The sequence below is a fragment of the Bos taurus genome, chromosome 11 (genome assembly GCF_002263795.3).
Source record: "Bos taurus isolate L1 Dominette 01449 registration number 42190680 breed Hereford chromosome 11, ARS-UCD2.0, whole genome shotgun sequence".
NCBI classification, from domain to species: domain Eukaryota; kingdom Metazoa; phylum Chordata; class Mammalia; order Artiodactyla; family Bovidae; genus Bos; species Bos taurus.
This window is the reverse complement of record NC_037338.1, coordinates 29,651,301-29,673,952: the sequence shown is the minus strand read 5'-3', so window position 1 is coordinate 29,673,952 and position 22,652 is coordinate 29,651,301. Positions and strand designations below refer to the sequence as shown.

General features: G+C 48.7%; 1 long non-coding RNA gene across 1 annotated transcript in view; it reads left to right on the top strand.

The window, feature by feature from the left end:
• The first annotated feature begins 17,719 nt into the window (after window positions 1-17,719).
• Window positions 17,720-22,652, top strand: part of LOC132346568 (uncharacterized) — a 39,151-nt gene continuing 34,218 nt past the window's right edge. Inside the window, exon 1 of the long non-coding RNA XR_009496418.1 lies at window positions 17,720-17,911. This is a non-coding gene — a long non-coding RNA (uncharacterized lncRNA). The remainder of the gene's footprint in view (window positions 17,912-22,652) is intronic.

Genomic DNA, 22,652 nt, shown 5'->3' with positions numbered 1-22,652 from the left:
ACCCCACTCTCCCCTCAGCCATGCACCTTTGTACACAACTGCACAACTCTGCATAGGTTCGCCTGGCTGCAGAGCCCAGGCCATCCTTGTTTGGCCTTATCCTCTCACTGACCCAGCTTCATTTCTGATATCCCTCCCCTAGTTTCCAGCATTTCTTTTTCCTCTTTGTCTGACACCTTATCCCAGGGCAACAAACCATGAATATAATAATAATTAACATATTGAGATTCTATCTGAAACAGTATATGAAGCACTACCCACTCATTATATTTAATTCTTACAACAACCAGGAAAGGTAGAACTGCTGTCCTCATTTTCCAGGTGAGGAAAGTAAAACCTAGAGAGATCAAGGAATTTTCCCAAGGCCCACCATCAGTTCAGTTCAGTTCAGTACAGTCGCTCAGTCGTGTCCGACTCTTTGCAACCCCATAGACTGCAGCACGCCAGGCTTCCCTGTCCATCACCAACCCCTGGAGTTTACTCAAACTCATGTCCATCGGGTCGGTGATGCCATCCAACCATCTCATCCTCTGTCGTCCCCTTCTTCTCCTGCCCTCTATCTTTCCCAGCATCAGGGCCTTTTCCAATGAGTCAGTTCTTCGCATCAGGTGGCCAAAGTATTGGAGTTTCAGCTTCAGCATCAGTCCTTCCAATGAATATCCAGGACTGATTTCCTTTAGGATGGACTGGTTGGATCTCCTTGCAGTCCAAGGGACTCTCAAGAGTCTTCTCCAACACCACAGTTCAAAAGCATCAATTCTTCGGCATTCAGCTTTCTTCACAGTCCAACTCTCACATCCATACATGACCACTGGAAAAACCATAGCCTTGACTAGATGGACCTTTGTTGCCAAAGTAAAGTGTGAAAGTGTTAGTCATTCAGTTGTGTCCTACTCTTTGTGACCCCGTGGACCGTGGCCCGCTAGGCTCCTCTGTCCATGGGATTCTCCAAGCAAGATCCTGGAGTGCTTTGCCATTTCCTTCTGCAGGAGATCTTCCTGACTCTGGGATGGAACCTGGGTCTCCCTCGTTGCAGGCAGATTCTTTACCATCTGAGCCACCAGTGAAGCCCCTGAGTGACAAAACTAGGGTTCAAACCTAGGTCTGTCTATTGCCAAAGCTTAGGCTCTTAATCTCTTGGCTCTGTCTCTCAAATCAAAGAAAACTGGAAAGGAGACTCAGAGAAGTCAATAATTTATTTAAGGTCACACAGATCATCAGTGGTAGAGCTTGAATTGAAACTCAGATAAGTCTTCTGTCACCAAGTCCAAGGCTCTTTGATCTGTTGCCTCTTTCCCTCTCTGTTTGCCTCTCAGCTCCTGGTATATGATGGGAAATACTTGCAGGCTGAAATACTCACTTCATCTGACTTGACAGGCCTAGTTGGAGTTGTTTTCTTAGAGACTCCCTCCCAATTGTTTCAGTATCAGCCAAACTGGTCTTCTGTACAAACAGGTTAGATTTTGATTCAACCCCTGTCCTCCCAAATGGAGACCCTGGAATTCCACTAAGGAACAATTTTCCTCTAAGGGGAATAGATGATTATAATTCATTGGGTTTGAAGTCCTAACATCTTAGGATAAATATGTTTTTTTCTGATAAGAGGACCTAAGGGGGTATTAGAAATGGAAGTTTTAGTTGGGAGTAGGTTGAGAGTGAACTCAGGGATAAACCTGGCCCAGCAGGGCCTGAAGACAAATTTCACTTAACGTGATTTTCTGGAGATTAGAGTGTCTTGATCTTGCTTCTTGGAACTCTGAATCTCTAGATTGACTTTGTGTTTGGGCCCTACAGGTCCCTTGTCCAGCTCCTGCTCCCAGCTAGGGAAGTTAGTTCAGATACTCTTGGAGATGACCTGTGGACCGACAGTGCCTGCAGATAGGGCCAGTGGAAATGCCACCTTCACACAGCAAGTCTTCACACCTGTTCCCTTTGGGGAGTCCTAGGCCTGATCACAGTCCTTAGGAACAGCCCTGCCAAGCAGCTCATCTCATTAGCCTCTAGTGGATAGCAAACTGTGAGAGCCTGGAAGTGCTTGGATCCCCTGTAGAAATAGGTTTCTTAGATACCTGGGCCGGATTAAGTTCCTGGCAGCCTGGTTGGGCTTAAAAACTTTTCAAAACCTTTACTCAATTCAATTAAAATGAGCAAGGATTTACTTAGGGGCTCTGGGTGCCAGTATTGATTCTGGAGACTTCATCAGCTCCTCCTATTCTAGTCCATTTTCATAACCTGATAGCAACTGAATTTTCTTAAAACCAGCACTGCATCGTGTCCTGAGGCTTCAGGATAAGATAGACTTGGGTTCAAATTCCTCTGCCAGTCAGTTAATGCATGACACTTACCCTAACTGAGCTTCAGTTTCTCCATCTGTAAAACATCAACCTCAGAGGGCTGTATTTGAGAATTAAATGATATTATGCATGAGCTCAGATCAGGGTCCATCACCTGTAAGGTAGCAATCAGACCAATAAGCAGATAAAACCATAAAGCCTTCCTGCTCCCATAAAACATTCCTTTGCTCAGATACCACAGTTCCCCACCACCCCTAGGACAAAGTCCTGCCTTCTTCACCTGGCACTCAAGGGCACACACTTCCGTGTAGGGCCACGTTTCCAATGCTTAACAACCACAGGTGGCTTGTGGCTGCCGTATTGGACAGCACAGATCAGAACATTTCCATCCTTGTAGAAAGTTGGTTGTGCAGCCCTGCTGTAGGTGATACCACAGTTCACTCGCTAACCTGAGCCCCTTTCCTGGGGGCTTTCAGTGGACGTATGGGGTAACAATGATCAGCATGAGGGTCTTAGAAGGCAGGGAAGAGGTGCCACTAAGCCGGGAAAAGCAGTAAACAGAGCTCAAGGAACTGAGGTCAGACCACAATAGTCATCAATATCCTCACTAGCCATCATTTTTCTTTTTCCCCTCATTTTGGCCTTAGCTTCTCTAGGGGTGCCCTGGGAGGGGAAGGAGATGACTGGCGGGGGTTTGGGGCTTTGTGAGCCTCTGTGATTTACTGTAGGCGACCTTTCTCTTACCACTTTTTCTTTTAGTGTATATGCTGCCTAAGTGAGCACTCTCTCATCACTTAATTATCCCTACTTCTCTAGCTGCTGGGAGGAGTAAATGATTAATATCCTACCCCTGCCCAGGCACACTGGGAGAGTTTACCACATGATAGATCTTTTTCTCACATTTAAATAAGCACTGTACATGAAAATCTGTCTGTCAGAAAGGGCGTGCATGCATTTGCTTTTAATTAAAAAAAATGAAGAAAAATGAACAGATCATTTTTTACAAGACTGCGATACCCTAAAGTGTGTGCTTCTGCCACCACCCCCGCCCCCCGCCCCCGGCAAAGTTGGGGGAAGGTGGAGAAAAGAAAACTAATTGTGAGGTGATCATTTTTGAAGCTGAACTATAATAATATGAAGGTTCATTATTATATTCTCTCTAGTGTGGCTGGAAAACATTCATAATAAAACAAGTTTAAAAACCAAGAGCCTACTCCCACTAAAACTTAATGTGACTGAGCAGACCACTTGCTCCCAAATGCCCAAGGAGATCTCTCTCTGTAACCAAGGTGCCCCTGTTCCCATGAGCTGGGGCGAGGGGAGCAGGGAGAGTGGTGAGGGGCAGAGAGTGACTGTTCACCCTGGGTGTTTCCATCCCGGTATCTGTTTATTCTACAGGGAACATGAGCCTCTCAGGTGTCTCTAATTCCTGATGAAAGGATCTGTGGGTCCTGGAGTCCCGGCCCTTGGCCAGGTTTTCCAGTTGCTTCTCAGTCTCAATCCCTGGTAGTAGGAGCTGCTTCCTCTTGCTGCAGCCCCCCACCTTTCCCACCCTCCTGCAGCCTGCGGGGACCTCATACCTCACTTTCTTCACCCCTCGGGGCTCCTTTGTTTCCCAAGGCCTTACTTGTCACTTCCTGGGCCACAGAGGATGTTTCACACAGCTGGACAATCAACCCGCTGGGGAATCACTTCCCCAGACCCTTTGCTGAGCCCTATTTTGCTGTTTCAGAAGCTAGTCTGGTATCTCTGGCTACAACCAGTTCCAGGCATAAGCTCTTTTATCTCCTTTATTTCCCATATCACCTACTATAAGATTGGGTACCCACCGAGGGAAAATGAACGAATGAATGAATGGGTCTAACAGGCAGTGAGCCCTTGCTTTTTCTACCTGCCACCCTCCACCCCCACTAGGGGCTCTGAACCAAAATAAGAACCATGAAGGATGGTCTTCCATTCTGATTCAATGGGGGCCAGTCACGCCAGGTAAGGAGTGAGCCACCATGATGCTGTTATTCTGGCATTGTGTGTGTCCACCCATGCTGGTTGGAGAGGGAATGATTTGAGCCTGGGAAGGGTGGTGGCTACTCTGAGTCTCGCCAGAAGGATACTGAGAGAGAACTAGAAAAGCAGGAGAGAGGAAAGTGGGGGCGAATAGAAATCAGAGAGGAGGGAGTAGGGAGGCTCAGGGAGGAGGTGGGAGAAAGGGAGAAAGGGGCACAAGGAAAGAGAGGGAGAGAACCTAGCCTGGCTCTGCACATCCCCAGCCCTCTGACATGGCTATGCTGATATCTCCCGCACTAATTGCTTCAATTAATAATACCGCTCTATAAAATTTCAGCAGCTGAGACCGAGTGAAAGGAAGGATGACATAGTGCATTAATAATGCAGGCAGCCGATCGAGTTGGGCTCCTGGGAGCTCCATTAGGGAGCCCGGCTGTCGTCCCCGCAGCAGCTAACACTTGGACAGGGCGCCCAGCGTCCTTGGGCCACTGCAGACCGCGGGGCTGAGGAGCCGCAGAGGCGGCGCCAGTGGATGGGAGGCTGGGGACGGCTTTAGCCTTCTCCGAAACTCCGGAAAGCACCCCTCCCCCATTCTTTCATCCGAACAACTGATGTTTTCTCTGTTATGTAAGTGCTGCTCAAGGTTTCAAGATCGCTGCCCTAAATCCTAACCCGCCCCCACACCTTCCCAAACTGCCCCTTCCTGGACCTAGCGCTGATTAGCAGCCCCTCCCCAACCTCCACCAGTGAGGGAAGTTCCAAGGCAGCTCTCCTGATGGTTTTTGCTTTTGTTTTGAAATCTCTGTCCCATTTTTGATCTTTCATCTCAGTCTTCTCTCCTCTTTGTCCCTGGATTCTTAAGAGCTCTTAGAGCGTGATCTTCTCTCCCAAAACAAAGAACCTGTCATCCAAAACGCATTACAGCTGGTTTCTCTGAAGTCAGCAACAATGTCAGCATCACCCAAATCCTCCCTAAGGGTCTGCACGTGCACAGCCCATCCCCCAGACTGTGCCCAGGCCAGTCCGAGCGTGGAGCCAGGAACAAAGGAGCCAGTGGCAGACGTCCCCATCTGAAGCTGCAGGTTCCTATGCGGTATTATGCTGGTGCAAAGCCAGTTCTTTTCCCATTTGCTTGCAGAAACCAGGCCTGGACCATCCCAAGCTCACTAATTAGGGCTTCTCATTCTGGGGTCTAAATGTTAGGGGAAACACTGACTGAAACCACCCACCCTGGCCAGGCACCATAGTAACCATTAGGGTGAATTATTTTATGACAGGAGGTGTTGGTAAGGAACATGGGACTAACAAGCTACCACCAACCAGAAGAATTCAAGAAAGGTCAAAAGGAGACACCACGTGTCCTCCCACCTCCCTGAATTCTGCTTGCTGGAATCCATCTTGGCTGAGCAATGCATGCACCACTAGAAACGACCCTAAGTGTGAATGATTGGTGACAGACAACCCAGAAATTAACCCATCACCATAAAACCTGAGGCTGCGAGCCACATGGCAGAGCAGTCCTCCTGGGTTCCCTTACACTCCTGCTCTCTGGCCAGGTGCCCCTTCCTGGGGCAATTTCGGCAGAGAGTGACCTTTTAAAAAATGGCATGAGTAGATATTAGGTATACAAAGGAGTGGGCTGCAGTGGGCACTGTTGATTTTTAGCCAGTATTCATCCTCCCATTTATACATGTCTAACAGATCCTAGTTTCTATGGGATATTTACTCCTCCTTTTAAACTCAGTGAGTGGATTGTGGTTGGTCTATGCCAGTCTCAGAATCCTACTCCTCTCACCAGGAGTCAGCCTGGGATTGGACATGTGGCCCAGTTCTGGCCAGTGAGACAAAGGGAGAAATTGCTAGGAAGCTCCTGGGAAAGAGACTTGAGTAGGGACAGTTTGTCCTTTTTCAGTGGGATGTTTCCACATCTGGAATTGCTGTGGGCATCCTGTCAGCCAACCTGAGGATGAAACCCACTCGAAGATGGCAGAGTGGGAGGGAAAGGACTCCTTGAGACACTGTGAGCCTCCCCTTCCTCTGAACATGAGCTAGGAAAGATAATAAATTCCCTGCAGTTGAGGACAGTTTGAGTTGAGGTTTTTTTGTTACTTGCTGACAAAAACATCACAGCTGATACACTCTCCCTACTTTAACATGCAGTATTCACACTGTTTGTCTGACATGTTTCACATATCGCCTTGTCATCTTTATTGTATTGTTACTTAACTTTTCCTGTGTTTTTGTCTCATCTATGAAGTCTATACCAGCTCTTCCAACCCACGTAGATGTTCTCTGAATTCTTATAGAACTTCCAAATAGCAGTCAAATCTGTCACCCATTCATACCAGAAATATTTACTGAGCCCCTGTTATATGCCCTGATAGCTCAGTTGGTAAAGAAGCCACCTGCAATGCATCTGGTTCGATTCCTGGGTCAGGAAGATCCGCTGGAGAAGGAATAGGCTGCTGTTGCTGCTGCTGAGTCGCTTCAATCATGTCCAATTCTGTGCGACCCCGTAGATGGCAGCCCACCAGGCTCCCCCGTCCCTGGGATTCTCCAGGCAAGAACACTGGAGTGGGTTGCCATTTCCTTCTCCAATGAATGAAAGTGAAAAGTGAAAGGGAAGTCGCTCAGTCATGTCTGATTCTTTTCGACCCCATGGACTGCAGCCTACCAGGCTCCTCTGTCCATGGGATTTTCCAGGCAAGAGTACTGGAGTGGGGTGCCATCTTCCTACCCACTCCAGTATTCTTCAGCTCCCCTTGTGGCTCATCTGGTAAAGAATCTGCCTGCAATGCAGGAGACCTGGGTTCGATCCCTGGGTTGGGAAGATTCCCTGGAGAAGGGAAAGGCTACCCACTCCAGTATTCTGGCCTGGAGAATTCCATGGACTGTATAGTTCATGGGGTCGCAAAGAGTTGGATACGACTGAGCAACTTTCACTTTCACTGTTATGTGCCACACTCTGGGCAAGGGCTAAGGATACAGCAGCGAGCAAGACAGACATGGTCCCCATGCCTACAGAGCTTATAGTCTGTTATGAAATGTTTGTGTCTCCCCCAAATTCATACGTTGAAATCCTGACCCCTAATGTGATGGTATTAGAAGGTGGTGACTTTGGGAGGTATTAAGTAGGTCATGAGGGTAGAGCCCTCATGAATGGAATTAGTGCTCTAATAAAGGGACCCCAGAGAGTTCTCTTGCCTTCTTTCTACCATGAGAGTCAACAGTCCTCATAGCACTTAACATAGCTGACCCCTAAATAAGCATTCATATGCGTCAAGTAAATGAAGGGACGAATGTGTAAATGGATGGATGGAGTTAAGTAAATGGTTAAACACTTTCATTCTGTCTCTTCAGTTGGGAGATTACAAATGAATCCTTCTGATGCCAGAATCCTCATGGGCAGGTCTTGGGAAGAAAGGCTTCCTTCAAAAATGAATGTCCATGGGGAGTTCCCTGAGTCTCTATCCTCCTGGTGGTACCCTGACTCCTTTATTGCCCAGGTTGGCTTCATCTTCCTGGCTGAAGAGTCTGAAGGAGGCAAGATCCTAGGGTTCCTAGGCACATGTGACCCCAAACTTTCCAGGCTGATCCCCACCTCTCCAATTGCACTGATTGGTGGCTAAGTAACCCTCGTGGATTATGTCCCAGGAACTCTGGCCTTCTCTTCTCCCACCGAAGTGACTTCCTGGCCAGAGCCCAGGAGACCGGATGTGCTCCTGCTAATGGTCTGAAAGTGTTCTCTGCTGCTGGCCCAGACTCCCGGGAGGTCGTGAGAGAGGCAGAAGTCTGGAGAGATAACACAGACTACTCACTCGCCCCCGGGGTCTAAACTCTGGAAACACTGAGCAGCTCCATGCTTGAGGCAGTCCAGATGACAGCCAGCGAGGTTCGCTGAGGATAGTCTCAGTGGACTGTTAGAGCTGGACCCTGGGAGGCAGGCAGGGAGGAGGAGCCCAGGAAGGAATCATCAAGTCCATTGTGAAGTCTCCCTTAAAAATCCATCATCTGAGCCGATTTGCAGGCAGAAGTGAGGCCTTCCCTGGAGCTGGATACAGAGCCTGCCTGGGGGCCCAGTTTTGTACCTGGACTGGCCAGTACTCAGCCAGTCACCCCCAAGTGCGACCTAGGCTGGTCCTGACAGTTTCTGAGCCTTCAGGTATTGCAGAGGAGCAAGACCAGTTATGTAACTTGCAGGGCCAGGGCAACACGGATATGTGAGGTCCCTTGTTCAGAATGATTAAGAATTCCAAGATGATGACAGGGCCTTAAACCAAGCCCAGGGTCCATCAAAGCACCAGGCCCTAGGTGACTACACAGGTCGCCCTTGTGAAGCTGCAGAGGAGTTACTGGAGAAAAGTGTGAGGCGGGGAGAGTTACCAGCAACGGTTAACCACCAGCCCTGAGTCTTAAAGGAAGGGGCTTTAACTTCCTTAGGTCTCCTTCCTGGGACCCAGAGATACCCATCACTGACCGGGTGAAACTAAGGGGAGTTTTAGTTTTGTTGGCCTTGAAGTAGAGAACGACTTCCTGTGTGTGGAGTGGATCCAAAATGAGCGAATCCACGTCGGAGGTCACAGGGCCAAGACATGTTAAGATGGCCATTTGTCCCAGGGCCTTTTGGTTTAAGTTAAGGCAGCTAGGACGCACCCTTTAGAGTGTAATTCACCTCAGCACAAAGGACGAAATAACACATCACCCCCTGGGTGAGAAAGGGTCTATAGGATCTTTGTCAGTGAGCTTTCAAGGGAGGTAATTCAGAGACAGTGCAGCTTTTTAAAAAGTCCTTGGATAGCAAGGCTTTATTTAAATGGCAAAACATACTGTAATTTGAATAGAAAGACTCAGTTTTGTAAAAGTGAAAAAATTTTCCCTAAATGAATCCAATTCCGTCTCATTGCAATCAGTGTTTTAAATTTGGTAAAACTAATATTAAAATTGATTTGGGAAAAATAAACTTGGGAGAACAAGGAAAACAGTTTTTAAATTTTAGTTAGAGGATAGGACTTTAGATATTAAAGTACATTTTCAAGAGCACATGAAGATGCCTCTGGGACCCTCTTCATCTCGAGCAGGTCCAGAGGATGGTCTTCTTTGCCCCTGTAGCCTTGGCTGTTGAGCCCCTGGACCAAGACTTGGAGGTTGTGCTGTTCAGACCCCAGGCTGCTCTGCCCAGGTGCTGCACAGGGCATTCTGGGAAGCCAGAGGCATTGCCCACTGCCCTCGGGTTGCTCCCAGAGAAACAGGTGGCTTCAACTCACTGGGGACCTTCTTGCAAAACCTCCTATCCTGCAGGGGAGACTCTTAAGGAAATCTGCACCAGTTCCTGGTGCCTGGCCTCGCCTTCACCCCAGAGGCTAGGAGAGTCATCAGGCCACAGACTCGTCAGGTCAAGGAAGGTCTTGAGTAGGAAGGCAGCCTGCTGTGTCAGACTCCTGTGGGTTACTGAGTGTGGTACACGCATTAGCTATGACCCGGGTCCTCCTGCTTCGTTGTCTTTGAGTGTCTCCACCCAAAATTCAAAACATTAACATAAAGGATGGGGGAATAGTCACGATTAACATGTGGTTCAGAGGGAAGCTGAGTTGACTGAGATGGATGTAACATTTCTCTGTGTGTTGGGGGCTGATCCTCCCTCAGCCCTCTCCCCCACCCCCAATTCCCGTGGATAACCGAGAGTGAGAACTATTCCAGAAAGTAGTGGGGGTCCAGACACACAGACATCCTTAGTCCCTTCAACAGCGTTCCGGGTAGCTGGGCTCCATTCTCAGAGAGGTTACTTGCTTCTCTTGCTTCTCTGTGGATTTGCTTTGGGGGAAAATGGTTCGGAGTGAGTACTGGAACCCAAATCTCAATAGCAGCAGTTTCTCCCTCTTCCAGAAACCATTCTTTGTTTTTGCCAAATGCTGGGCATTCAAAACAAGTTGTCTTTTATCTCAACGGGGAGTGGGCTTAGGTGGGCCTGGGGTGAATTTCTAATCTTCTTGCCCTGTACCTGCCTCAGGACTGGTGGACGGAGTCACTGCAGGGGTCTGGGAGAGAAAAAGCAAATTTGCTGGAGATGTCAGCCCTCCCTCCAGCAGAAGCCTCAGTGGGGTCTGCTGTGCTGACACTCGCTGACTGAGGCCGAGATCAGCCATCACTGCAGACAGAATTGTTTCTTATTTTCATCCTGTGGCATAAACGGAGAGGCTCTGAATGCAGCTTCCAACAGGGGCTGCAGCTCAGGGCCCTTAATAGGCCCTTAGAACAGGCCTGCAGAGACTGGCTTCCTAGGAGCCGGAAGAGCCGGGGGCCTCAGGCTCAGCACCACACCCCTCCTCCCAGCCCCCGCCTGCTGCATTGCACCACTGATTCAGTGAAGACATCATCCTCACCCACTTGAGAGCGGCTCGTTGCTCGGCTCTGACAATTAGACTGAGCTGCTGCAGAGAAGCGTTCTTCCTCACCGACATAAGGCTTTTTAAAAGTGATCAATTGCATTAGCAAATTTCTTATTAGCTCTGCTGTCAGGAGGGAGCTCCTGCCACATTAGCTTGCTGAGGCTGATGCAGAATTTCCCAGCCGTTAATTACCATGCCAAGGGCTAAAGGGACTCAGAGGCTGGTAGGTGGATGGGTGGTGGCCCCCATTCTCTTTTCCCTCTCCCGTGGGAGGTCAGGGAATCTGGGGCTTGGTGTTGAGCTCCTCAGGTCTGACTCTGCAGTGGGGTAGGGCCCAGGACGCCCACATACCATCTGGGCTGATAGAGGTTGGGTTGTCCAATAGAGCCTCTGGGATTTGGCAACTTGGAATCTGCACAGCAGCTCTTTAGGAGCTGCAAGTTCAAGGCAGAGCCTGGACTGCATCCCAGAAAGGTGCTCCGGCCTCTCCTTGGCGGGGTGGAAGGTGGGGGGAGGGAGGGAGGGGGGATTCAAGGCCACTGATCCTCATTTCTCCTCCCCTCCCTCCAGACAGCTTGAGACTCTCCTCCCTGAAGGTGACATCACATCTCCTGCTCAGATCATCTCTTGGTGACTATCCAAAGAACTGCATATTCAGGATACCCAACCCGACTTCCACCGGCCCAGGCTTAGACAAGGAATTGCTTAAAACTCACATGCATCGGGGAGCAAGATGAGAGAAGGCAGACTTTGATTTCTTGTTGTACCTAGTGCCGCAAACTAATAAAACCATTCAGAGGGTGTCTGATTCCTTTGAGAATCTGACAGAACAAATAGATCTTCATTCCCAGGAAAAATGAATATAGTCACACGTGTGTCTTCAGTTTGGGAATGCTCTGCAGTCAGTTTATGAATCCCCATTTTATAAGTGCCCTTCCCAAGCCCATGGGAGTAGCTGAACCCTGGGAAGGGCCCAAGCAGCCCCCTGCCACAAGAAGCAAGGTCAGCTCCTAAAACAGCAGCAGAGCCAGCTCCCTGGGGCAACACCGGCCCTGTTTGGGTAAAGGCTGCAAGACACAATTGCATCATTCCTTGGGTTACAGTAGACATGGCGAGACCGAGACATGGGTTCAGGGCAGCACTGACTTTGTGGTCAGGTCTGCATTAACTGCTCCTTCTGAGAAACCAGTTCCTGTGGCTGGGAGGCCCCTGGTCCTGGTGTGTTCCTGCCGAGAAAGGAGGTAGGGGGGGAGGAGGAGGAGGAGGAGGAAGCAGAAACTGCAGCAGAAAAAAAGAGAAGATTCTGAAATGGGTGCGGGGGAGGGTGAGTGTGTGTGTGTGTGTGTGTGTGCGTGCGTGCAGGCGCGTGTGGAGAAGAAGAGAAGTGGGTGGGGAAGAGCACCGAATTCCTTATTGTTCGTCTAAAGGATACTTGAGATGAAATCTCAGGAAAATTGTGAGGATGAATTTGCACTCTTTCACACACACCGCCTCAAATTCTGCCTTATCTTGAGTTTTGGTAGGCGGAATGCTCTGCTCTGTGAAATCAAGAAAACACCCTGCTTTCTTGTCAGCTCTCAGAAGGTTGGGCTTTCGAAAATCCCCCAAGGAGAGCGGAAAGGTGGGAGGTCCTCTAGCATGTGAAGTGAAGTGAAGTGAAGTCGCTCAGTCGTGTCTGACTCTTTGCGATCCCATGGACAGTAGCCTACCAGGCTCCGCCGTCCATGGGATTTTCCAGGCAAGAGTACGGGAGTGGGCTGCCATTTCCTTCTCCAGGGGATCTTCCCAACCCAGGGATTGAACCCACGTCTCCTGCATTGCAGACAGACGCTTTACCGTCTGTGAGGGGGCTACCAAATTATTCTCCAGGGCCCCAGTGGTTTCCACGACTCCCTGAGGGGAGTAGGAGGGTAAAACTGCTGCTAAGATCAGACCCAGCGGGATTCTTCTGAGGGATGGAAGACACTGATAACCAACTGGGACTGCCTCCTTCTCTGTATTGAGGAGAGTATGTTGACTTTAGCCCAGATCCTGATACAGCCTCAGGGCCACAGCCTGTCCAGGGCCCATCTTTAGCCCTCCCTCCCTGGTTCCCGCCTCCCTCCGGGTTGAAGCAGTCATGAGCTAGGCTCTTGCTCCAACTCTAGCCTAGTATCTGCCGGGTTTCCCAATCTCCTTCCAGGGTGGCCTTGCTCAGGATCCAGCCCCACCGGTCAGACCTGCTCACCATCCCTTTCAGGCATGTAGTCCCGTCCCAGCAGGTCGGCTCCACTTCTGACACTCATTTCTGTGGGCCACTCCTTGGGCTTTCTAGGTCCACATCGCAGCCCTCCTGGTGTTTTCAGCCCCACGTTCCAGAAACTGTGGCATGAGAAGCTCCTCTTGCCAGCATCCCACTTGCTCCTCCTTCACTCTCAGGATGAACCGATATCAGTCTGGTTACCTGTTGGGGAGATTAGAGACATTGAAAGGGCTCAGGATTTTGTGAGCTGGGGAAGAGATGACTCAGCCTGATTCAGTTTCTCTGAGGACCATGGGCCTGGGCTTATGTCTGTTTTCTCCCTGCCCGTGGGGAATGGCCAACATTGGGCCCTGAAGCAGAGGGACTGGCTCAGAGGAAGAAGAACTCTGTTGCCACCAAGATGAAATTCTGCAGCAGCTCGTGGGTGACCGGAAAGGAACCCCTCCCTGGAAATGTCCTTCAAACATCTTCCATCTGTCCTGCATGGTCTCTGCATTTTCTCCTTCCCAGGTCTGGGCTTCAGGGACCGCTCCCTCCACCTGCTTCAGCCCGTGCCTACTCACTGGTTTATAAAGTTAGGAGAGGCAGCATCAGTGTCCCAGGAATGCTGGAAGTATGATTCTCCAAGCACTTAACTTAATTCAGAAAAGAAGTTGAAATGGGGAAAATTGATTCCCCATCCACCCAGTTCCCTGTCCTAACGCTCCTGTTCCCTATATCAACCAGAAGAGGAAGCAACTCCCCGAAGCAGCCTCGCCTCCCCGCCCCCAACTCTCTCATTTATGTGTTTTGTTTTTGTCACATCACCTACCGTGATCTTTTATTTTTGTGTTTGTTTACTAGGTTTTGCCTGTCTCCCTCAACCACCCACTCATCCATTAGGCCCTTGTCTTGTTCATCGCCACGTGCCCAGTACCCAGCACAGTGCCTGGTCCCCCAAGGAAGGGTACAGTCAGTATCTGTTAATATGAGGGAAGGTGGTTAGGATTTGGAGAGGAGGCCAGGACCAGGGAGGCCATCAGTGTAGATGGAGTTGGCGGGACATTGGGCACCACCCTTTTCATTACCCTCTTGAGGCTTTCCGCGGCCAAGTGGATAAAGTTCCTATTCATTATCCTGACACGCAAAGCCCCAGTCTGTCCTTCTAGGTTCATTTCTTGCCAATCTCCTTTTAAGACTCCAATATGTCAGCCTCTCCAAATTGCTAAATGGTCCCCACATTCCCAAGTTCTTCCATGTGTGTTCTTCTGCACGTTTGCACCTGAAATGCCTTTTGTCTATGCAATTAGGAATTATTGGGTTGGCCAAAAAGTTTGTTTGGGTTTCTCCGTAAGATGGTATGGGAAAACTGGAATGAAGTGTTTGGCGCATCCAATATACTATCTCTTTTTATGATGACTGACGATTGAAGGTTGCGGTATAGAACAAGCTCCTACCTCAGTGCTTTGCCAAAATGAAGTCCTCCCTAAATGCTGATTAGCATCCTTTCTCTTCCTCTCTGTCTAGGGCACCTACCAGCACAGGGGGCTGGAACTCTGTGAAGCCTCAGGCCCGGCTGACCACCCCAGGGCTCCACAGTGCTTTGTTTTCTTCCCATACTTAGTGACTTGTTTCAGGGTCTGTGTCCCCAAGCTGCCACCTAGGGCAGAGGCATCTGTGTCTCCTTTGTGCTTAACATGGTGCTTGGCACACAGTAGGTGCTGAATAATGCCTGTTGGAAACAAGCATTGGTCTGGAGGGTGTTGGGAAGGAAAGTCAGTATCTGTGCCCTCCTGGGCTGGGGGAAGCTAGGAGGGGAGAAGGAGGGTAGTGCCTCCCTCCTGGGGCCTATCAGTCATCTGGTCATGAAATCAGAATCTGCATCCCAAGCACCACAGCCACATCCAATTTTCCATCAATGAAATATTCAGTGGCTCCACAGCCATGGTCTGCTGCTCTGTATCCGGAAGGGAGGGGCTCCCACCTGCTCAATGCCTGTCTCCACTCCTCTGCACACACCCGCCCTCAATCTCCAGACCAGCGCCTTTGTTATCTACCTCTGTGCCTTGCTAATGCTCTGCATTCCCAGCATTCCCCCCATGCCCCAAATCAGGACTGCCCTTCTGCTTCCTTGACCATCCAACTCCAACTCAGCCTTCCCTGAGGCCCACCGTCTCCACGAAATGTTCATTAGAAGTGATCTTTCCCTTCCCTGGACCCCAAACCTATATTTCACCACTCTAGCCAAGTGGAGTTACTTCTTAACTGGACCCATCCTAGTTCATATGAGATATGAATTTTGGCTCAAAACAATGGTTTACTGCTGCTGTGGCTTTCCCCCCTGGAGTTTGGCATTGGGACTGGAGTGCTTAGAAGAAAGTAGGAATGGGAATTTCAATGAAAACAACAGGGGTTTTCAGGGACCTCTGCTGGACTTGGAACCCTAAAGCTTCCCCACTTTAATCAAGGACAGTTCTCCAGCCATGCCCCTACTCTAGACAAGTACTCTACACAAGCAGGGCAGGGGGACCCTTGGGGTCAAACTTGTAGCCACAGTGATCTCCAGCCACAATGTGCTGCCTCTGAGCACACAGCAGCTGCTGTTCAACATGGTGAGTTTGGGCATGTTGTGAGATTGCCAAGTGACAGCAATGCGCTGAAGGCTGAACATGACAGAAGAAAGGGACCCAGTGTGGGGCCCCTTGGCCAACTCTGTCCAATCAGAACAGTCCGGCCTGGCTGTACGCATCTTGAAATTAGGTGTGAATTAGGTGTGAAATTAGGTGTGAATCACTATTCATATGATTTTGACCCTATAGTTTCTACATGGCAACGCCAGTGAGCCCATTGCCCAAGGATGGAGTGTGGAGAATGGGTATACATTGTGGATTTGGAGTTGGGGGCTGGGGCTTGAGTCTAGACTCTGCCTTTTGCTCAGCTGAGTGACCACAGGGCAGACTTTGACCTTCCTGAGCATCACTGTGAACATGCATATTGATGTTTAGCTCTATCCACACAACACTTTCTTTCTTTTTTTTTTTTTTTTGAGCATTCTTTATGTGCTAAGCCCTGCATCAAACATTTTATTTTTAGTACCGTCATTGTCCTCACAACAACTCTGGGAGGAAGATATTATTACTATCCCCATCTTAGAGTTGAGCAAACAGAGAATTAAGAGAGAGGTTAAGTAACTTTCCATAAAAGCCATTAATTAAAGGGCAGGTCTGGGATGCTACATCAGGGTTCCTGAGCACTGTGAAATTTTGCATCTCTGTAAGTGGGAGTAAAAATCTCTCCATCAATGGTGTCTGAAGAGGAAATAGGATAATCTGTATCAAAGAATCTTGTAAAATGTAAAGCATTATTTTCTGTAGGAGAAGACTCGGTTCTTGCTCTCAAGCATTTTATAATCTGGCTCAGCTGATCCATAAGATCCGCACAGTGTTTGCTCAGATGAAACCAGGCTGTCAAGTTGTCCAGCGCACACCTTTAAGTGACCCAACTTCTCATCACTAATGGGACAAACAGACATGGTGTGCGTGCCTCCTGACACCTTGGCACGCACGGGAAGGTGTGCCACACCTCTGTAGTATATCCTTGCCCCAAAACATTTAGCCTGGACCAAATTAGAAAAACCCAGATTGTGGGACATTTTAAAGACAGTTTGCTTGGATTCTTCAATGATGCCAATGTCATGAAACAACAATAACAACAAACAAAGACAGGGAGACTGCTCTAGGTCAAAGGAAACTAAAGAGACGATAATTAAGTATACTGTGTAAATCTCGATTGAATCCTGGATTTTTTTTAAAGGCATACAGAATATATTGGGTTAATTGAAGAAATTTAAATATGTTCTATAAGCTAATAGAGAAGGAAATAATATAAGGAAATAATATAGAAGGAATAAGGAAATAATATAAGGAAATGGCAACCCACTCCAGTGTTCTTGCCTGGAGAATCCCAGGGACGGGGGAGCCTGGTGGGCTGTCGTCTCTGGGGTCGCACAGAGTCGGACACGACTGAAGCGACTTAGCAGCAGTAGCATAAGCTAATATTACTGTATCAATGTTAAATTTCTTAGGTGTGATGATATTGTGCTTATTTGAGGAAATATTGTTAAGAATGTCCTGGTTCTTAGTGCTTGGGATAAGGTGTCAGGAATATTTGTGATTTTTAAATGCTTTTGCAAGAAGAAAGTGTATATATATGTGCATATATATATATATATATAAACACAATATATGTATATCTCTTGCACTGCAGGCAAGATTCTTTACCATCTGAGCCACCAGGGATGCCCGCATATATATATTCAGTTTGGTAAATCTGGATGAAAGATTTATAGGTTTTCCTGCACTATCCTTTCATCTTTTCCCCAGGTTTGAAAATTTCCCAGTAAAAATTGAGAAGTTGAACAAATAGGTTTAATAGTGAGGGCTAGTAACTTGCCATAAAACCTATGAATTAAAGGGCACATCTGGGGCCTAAAGCCTATTACAGTGCCAAGTGGAAATAGCTATTTAAAGAAACCTAGAGCCGAACACCTTTATCATATAAAGAATATCTCCATCAAGCTTATTTCTTTGTTGGCTCCACATTTTAACCAATGGCGCAGCTTAGGAAGGGGTCCACATGGCCGCAGGGTCTAAGGCAGCGTCTCCACTCTTCTACAGGGGTAACTCTGCTATTTTGTTGTTCAGCGGGGCTGCTTTTCCTTTGGCCACTATGTAGTCAAATAGTTTCCTGCCCCAGCCTTCAGGTTCCTAGGAGACAAAGCTCAACACCCTCACAGAACCCGGGAATCCTCCATAGCCCCGTGTTTCCATGGTGCTAACAAAGCCCAGCCTTACCCACAGGAGGGACAAAACAGCTGGAAGAGGACCTTCAGCCACCTCTCCTGGGAGCCACTATGAGAGTCATCTAGGATATTTGTTTAAAATGCCCCCCACCTGGGACTTCCCTGGTGGTCCAGTGGTTAAGAACCTGTGCTTCTACTGAAGCAGGTACGGGTTTGATCCCTGGTCAGGGAACTAAGATCATGCATTCCAGTGTGGCAAAAAAACCCCGAAAAACAAAAACAAGTCCCATACCTATAGGACCAGGGCCTGGGAACCCTCATTTTAACCAGCACCCCAGGTATTACTGTAGTGCACTGAAGTTGGAGATCCAACAGCCTAGACTGAAACCAAAACCTCTAAAGCTAGCATTCACCACCTAAAAAAGTTTGGCGGCCTCTACTCCCAAGTATTAGCCTCCCCTCCAGCCAGGCTGAAGGGCTCCCTAACCTGCCCTCTAGTCTGGGCCTTGGTGTACCCTCGGTTCCCTGGAATCCTTCTACTCTCCCCTCAATCCAGGTGATGCCGATTCAGAGTCAAGGTCTGCCTATTCCCCGGGAGCCTTCCTGATCACCTCAGCCCATGCATGGCCCAAGGGTTGCTTGCTCCCTGTCTCTGATTCATTCAATGTGAAATTGGTCTAATTTCACATTAATACTGAATCTGATACTTTCTGCAACACTCTCTGCTGTGGTTTTTACTTGCTTTGGTTAATGTCATCGCTCTGCCAACCTGTGAAATTCTCGAGGGCAGGGATGTCATCTTTATGTCTTGCGTCCTCCTCAGTTCATGGGACAAGGTTAAAATCCCAGGTAGCTCCTCAGAACTGGGTTGCTAATAATCAAAGTGAGGGAAATTTGGGAGAAAAATGGTATAAAAGAGCGGCTGTAGGGGAGAGAGAGGAGGGAGACGATGGGCTCTGGCCGCAGTAGCTGTTGCGCAGGGCATGGGACACTTCTGCTGAGTCTGGGATTCCAGGCTCTGTGGATAAGTATTGTTAGGGTGACCATCCCTCCCCTCTCCCATAACTATTTGCATTTGGGGCTGGGTTGCTTTGGGGGTCTCTGCCCCCTTGTAACAATTTGCATCCACAAATTTACATAGACGTTAAGTGACAGAGCTTTCTGAGGAGGCAAGGCCTGGCCACCTTGCCGTATCCCTCCTTTGTTGTTCAGAGTCATCCGTGGTGGATCCTGGCCTGGAAGTGTAGGCAGTGGAGCCAGGCTGCAGAACAGTATGGCTTGAGTATCTAGCGCCCCTGAGTATCTAGACTTCTCCCCAGGGCTCACAGTAATAGCAGTCCCCTGGCTCCTAGGTGACCTACAGGGGATTCCTCCGCAGACATCTGGCCAGCTCCGCTAGAAGCAGTTGAGACCAGCGAGGAGGGCTGTGTGGGCAGGGGTGACCTTGGATACTTTCTGGTAAATGTAAATGGGACTTGCCTTGTTGGCCCAGAAAGGGGGAACCTGCCACATTCACGCTGTTCCCAGACCCCCTTACACTGTTCCCTCTGTGTGGACCGCCCTCTCCCCTGGGCCAAGCTTGGTACACTCCCTGGGGAGGCCTGGTTGGACTCCCAGTGCAGGAGGCCTGGGGGAGACCTACTTGAAGGCCTCTGAGAGCAGCTCTGTCTCCTGAGTAAAATGGTCACCATGACTATCTCCCAGAGTTGTGCAAGAGGAAAACCAGAGCATATTCAAGCCAAAGAAAGGGATTGAAATTGCTTCTTTACTTCTGTTTCCCCACATTTCGTTAATAAGGCTGGCAACCCCCCAGCCCCTGTTCTGGGAGCACCTCAGCCAGCCGTTCCCCTGCTGACAGTGCTGAGCAGATGTAACCCCAGCAGAGGGACGGCTGTATGCCGTTTGGGATGCTCCTCAGCCTCAAGTCCTGGCTCTGACAAAGGATGTACTCAGTCTCGTGGCCAAGGCACCCAAGGCCTGGCGGCCGATGGAAGCAGAGCTGCAAAGATAGCAGTTGTTGGAGGACGGCAAGGTCAGTGACCCTGTGAAACCGAAGCGCGGTTTGGAGGTTTGGATGGAGAGAGCCAGGAAGCGCTGGTAATGGAGGAAAAGTGAAAAGAGAAAAATCAATGGTGCGGGAAGCTTTCCTCACATCCTTCAAAAGGCTGCAGGGGGAAGTGGGGGAGGGCGAGCGGAGCTGGGAATGTATTAGCTGCCAGATCGCGTTACCAAGGGAGCTGTGGAGCCCAGGTGCCCTGAGGCCTCTTGGGAGATGGCAGATAATTACGGATGGGTCTCTGGTTTGATACAGCTCCGTCTCCAGGATGGGGATGGAATATATGACCCCCTTCAAGGTCCCCTTATCTGTACCAAAGCAGGTTACTGAAGGACAAAGAGAATTCAGGCGGCTGTCATAATTAGTCCTGTTGTATGCTTCCTTTGGCGTTTAAGAAAATCTCCCATGAAAGTCCTAAGTGCTCAAAACCACAATGAATTTGGGGATTTCACTACCCTTTCCCCCAGCCATCTTTTATTTAAAATAATAAAAACTCCGAGCTCCTGACATCTTGATGACAGAGGCTTGATGGGCAACAAGAACAGGATCTTTAGTTTTCCTTTGATATGTCTGTTTCTCCTTGGTTAAGGGAGGGTGGGGTATGTTGGAATATTAATGTGGAGCATTTAGATGAGGCTCTTAATTTGAAAGAATGTGAGAATTAATGCTTGAGTTTAATCGGAGCCTGAATCATCACAGATAGATTTGTACCCTCTTCTCCTTAATCAATTTCACCCTAATTAATTCCTTCTGTGGCTCAGTCTTGTTACATTAGATAGTCTGCTGATTATTTCCACAATCAAGAGACTGTGTATTCATGCATTTTTAATAAGGGATGACTGCATCCTTTTTCATAAGTGATCCTGCTGGTTGGCAGTTGCAGCAGCTAAAATAATTATAGAGCGGATTACTTACTTTTAAAGCATTGTTTGCTGTCATATTCATCCTAGGTGACAATTTGGAAGAGCTCTGTAGGCTGCTGTAATCGGGCAGAGGAGCTGGATATTTAATGTGGCAATTTTCAATGTCAAGTGCTGTTTATTCCTAGGTCAATGCCTTTAAAAAATAATAAACACAGGGGTAATTTGGTCCTGCTGGCTGACAAAACCATTCTAATTCTGTGCTTAGTTTAAAACCTTGACTCTTAGAAGGACCTTCTTCTGAAGACTACCAGGCACCTTTCACCTTCAACCATGACTGGTCCAAATATGGTTGCTCATGTCTGGTTATGACTTACGTGAAGGGGTACTCTCGTATCAGACCCTGCAATCTAGAAGGCTTGAAGCAGGGAACACCATAATTTAAAAGCCTTAGGTGTTTTCTGTTTAGCAAGAGGACAAAGGGAAATCCACATGAGGGAAAAGACTGCTTTTTATTTTGGAAAAAACACTGAACTTTTTGATCATGCGGAGGAAAGCTTGGTGCTTTTCTAGAGTGGACAGGTTGAGACAAGAGGAGAGCAATGGCTGTGCATACTAATGCAGAAAGCTGTCTTCCCAGTGGGCAGGCAGAACCACCACTCAGGGCAGAATTTATTCCAGGGGTCACGTGGTAGAGGAGAGGCTTTCCTCTTCTTTGAGGGAAAACAGAGTGGGGGCCTGAACTCCAGGCAGAGGGGATCTGGCCAAGGGCCCTCCTGCCTGTGAGAACTGAGTTAACCCTGCAGGTTGATGGTGGCCTAAGGCAGTCGGGGCCAGGGGTGGTGGTGGCAAGAGGTGGTGGTGGCAAGAGGTGGTGGTGGCAGGTGGGGACATGCAGGGCACCCCAGGTCATGGGTCAGTGGACTCCAGGAGAGTCTGTAGACAATCTTCAACTTCATTGTTTTTCTTCTGTAATTTTAACTCTCTTTTGCCAACCTCAAGCCTTCAGCAGTTTCCTTAATTTTACAACCTTAAGAAAAATAAGAGAAGAGAAGAGAAGAAAAATAACAGGTGGGGCAAGAGAATGTGATTTTCCTTTTGATCCCCTCCTTAAAGTCTGTTCAAGAAGGCCTGGTGGTCCCAGAGCCCACAGCAAGGGCCTCAGATTGGCCCTGAGGAAGGTGGAGACTCATAGGATCTAGAGGATGATAGAGGCTCAGGTTGAGGCCTTGCTCAGGTGGCAGGTGCAGAAGTGGGAAGGGACAGACCTCCTCCCCGTATCCTGGAGAAAGAGACCTTCAAAAGGAGAAAGTGCAGCTTGCAAATTACCCGGCACGGGTTGTTGGCTAGCGGCCATCTGGGCTGCCCTTAATATATACTGCAGTTGGCTAGAGTCTCAGAGGTTGTTCTGCCCTCCCTGCTTTCCACACCAGCTGTTCAGGGAAATTGCCAAACTGTAGCAACCTCCAGCTCATTTCCCAGGAACGCCACTGCCAGCTGCTCTGCAGAGCTCAGAGCCAGCAACTAGAGGTGTCACTGAACCTTAGGTCATAAGTTCCACCCCTACTGCAGATGAGGAAACTGACCGATTCTGGGGCCATGACTATCTACAGTGAAATGACCAAAAGAGGTGAGCTGCCCTTGCCCCGGATCTCTCACTTCACTGGTAGGGAACCTGGGCTCGGAGAGGTAACATGACTTGTTCAAGGTTACTCTATTGATCAGGGACAGGTTCGTGGTTTGGGTCCCAGGTCCCCCAACCCCTAATTCAATGCTCTTTCTAGATATCTCATTCCTCATGTGAATTTATTTCTCGCTGAGAAAAGCAGGTGGGCTCCTGACATCCAGCCAGCTGGATCTTTATTGACCAGATCACCAAACACTTGTGTTGTCCTTCCAATCTCCAACTCTCCTTCACGAGTCTTAAGGACACCTCCTTTGATCATTTTGCTACAGATAGTACCGGCATTTTTCAGTTCTCTTACCTGTAATATGGAGATAATAACAAAGTTGATCATTAATTGAGTTAA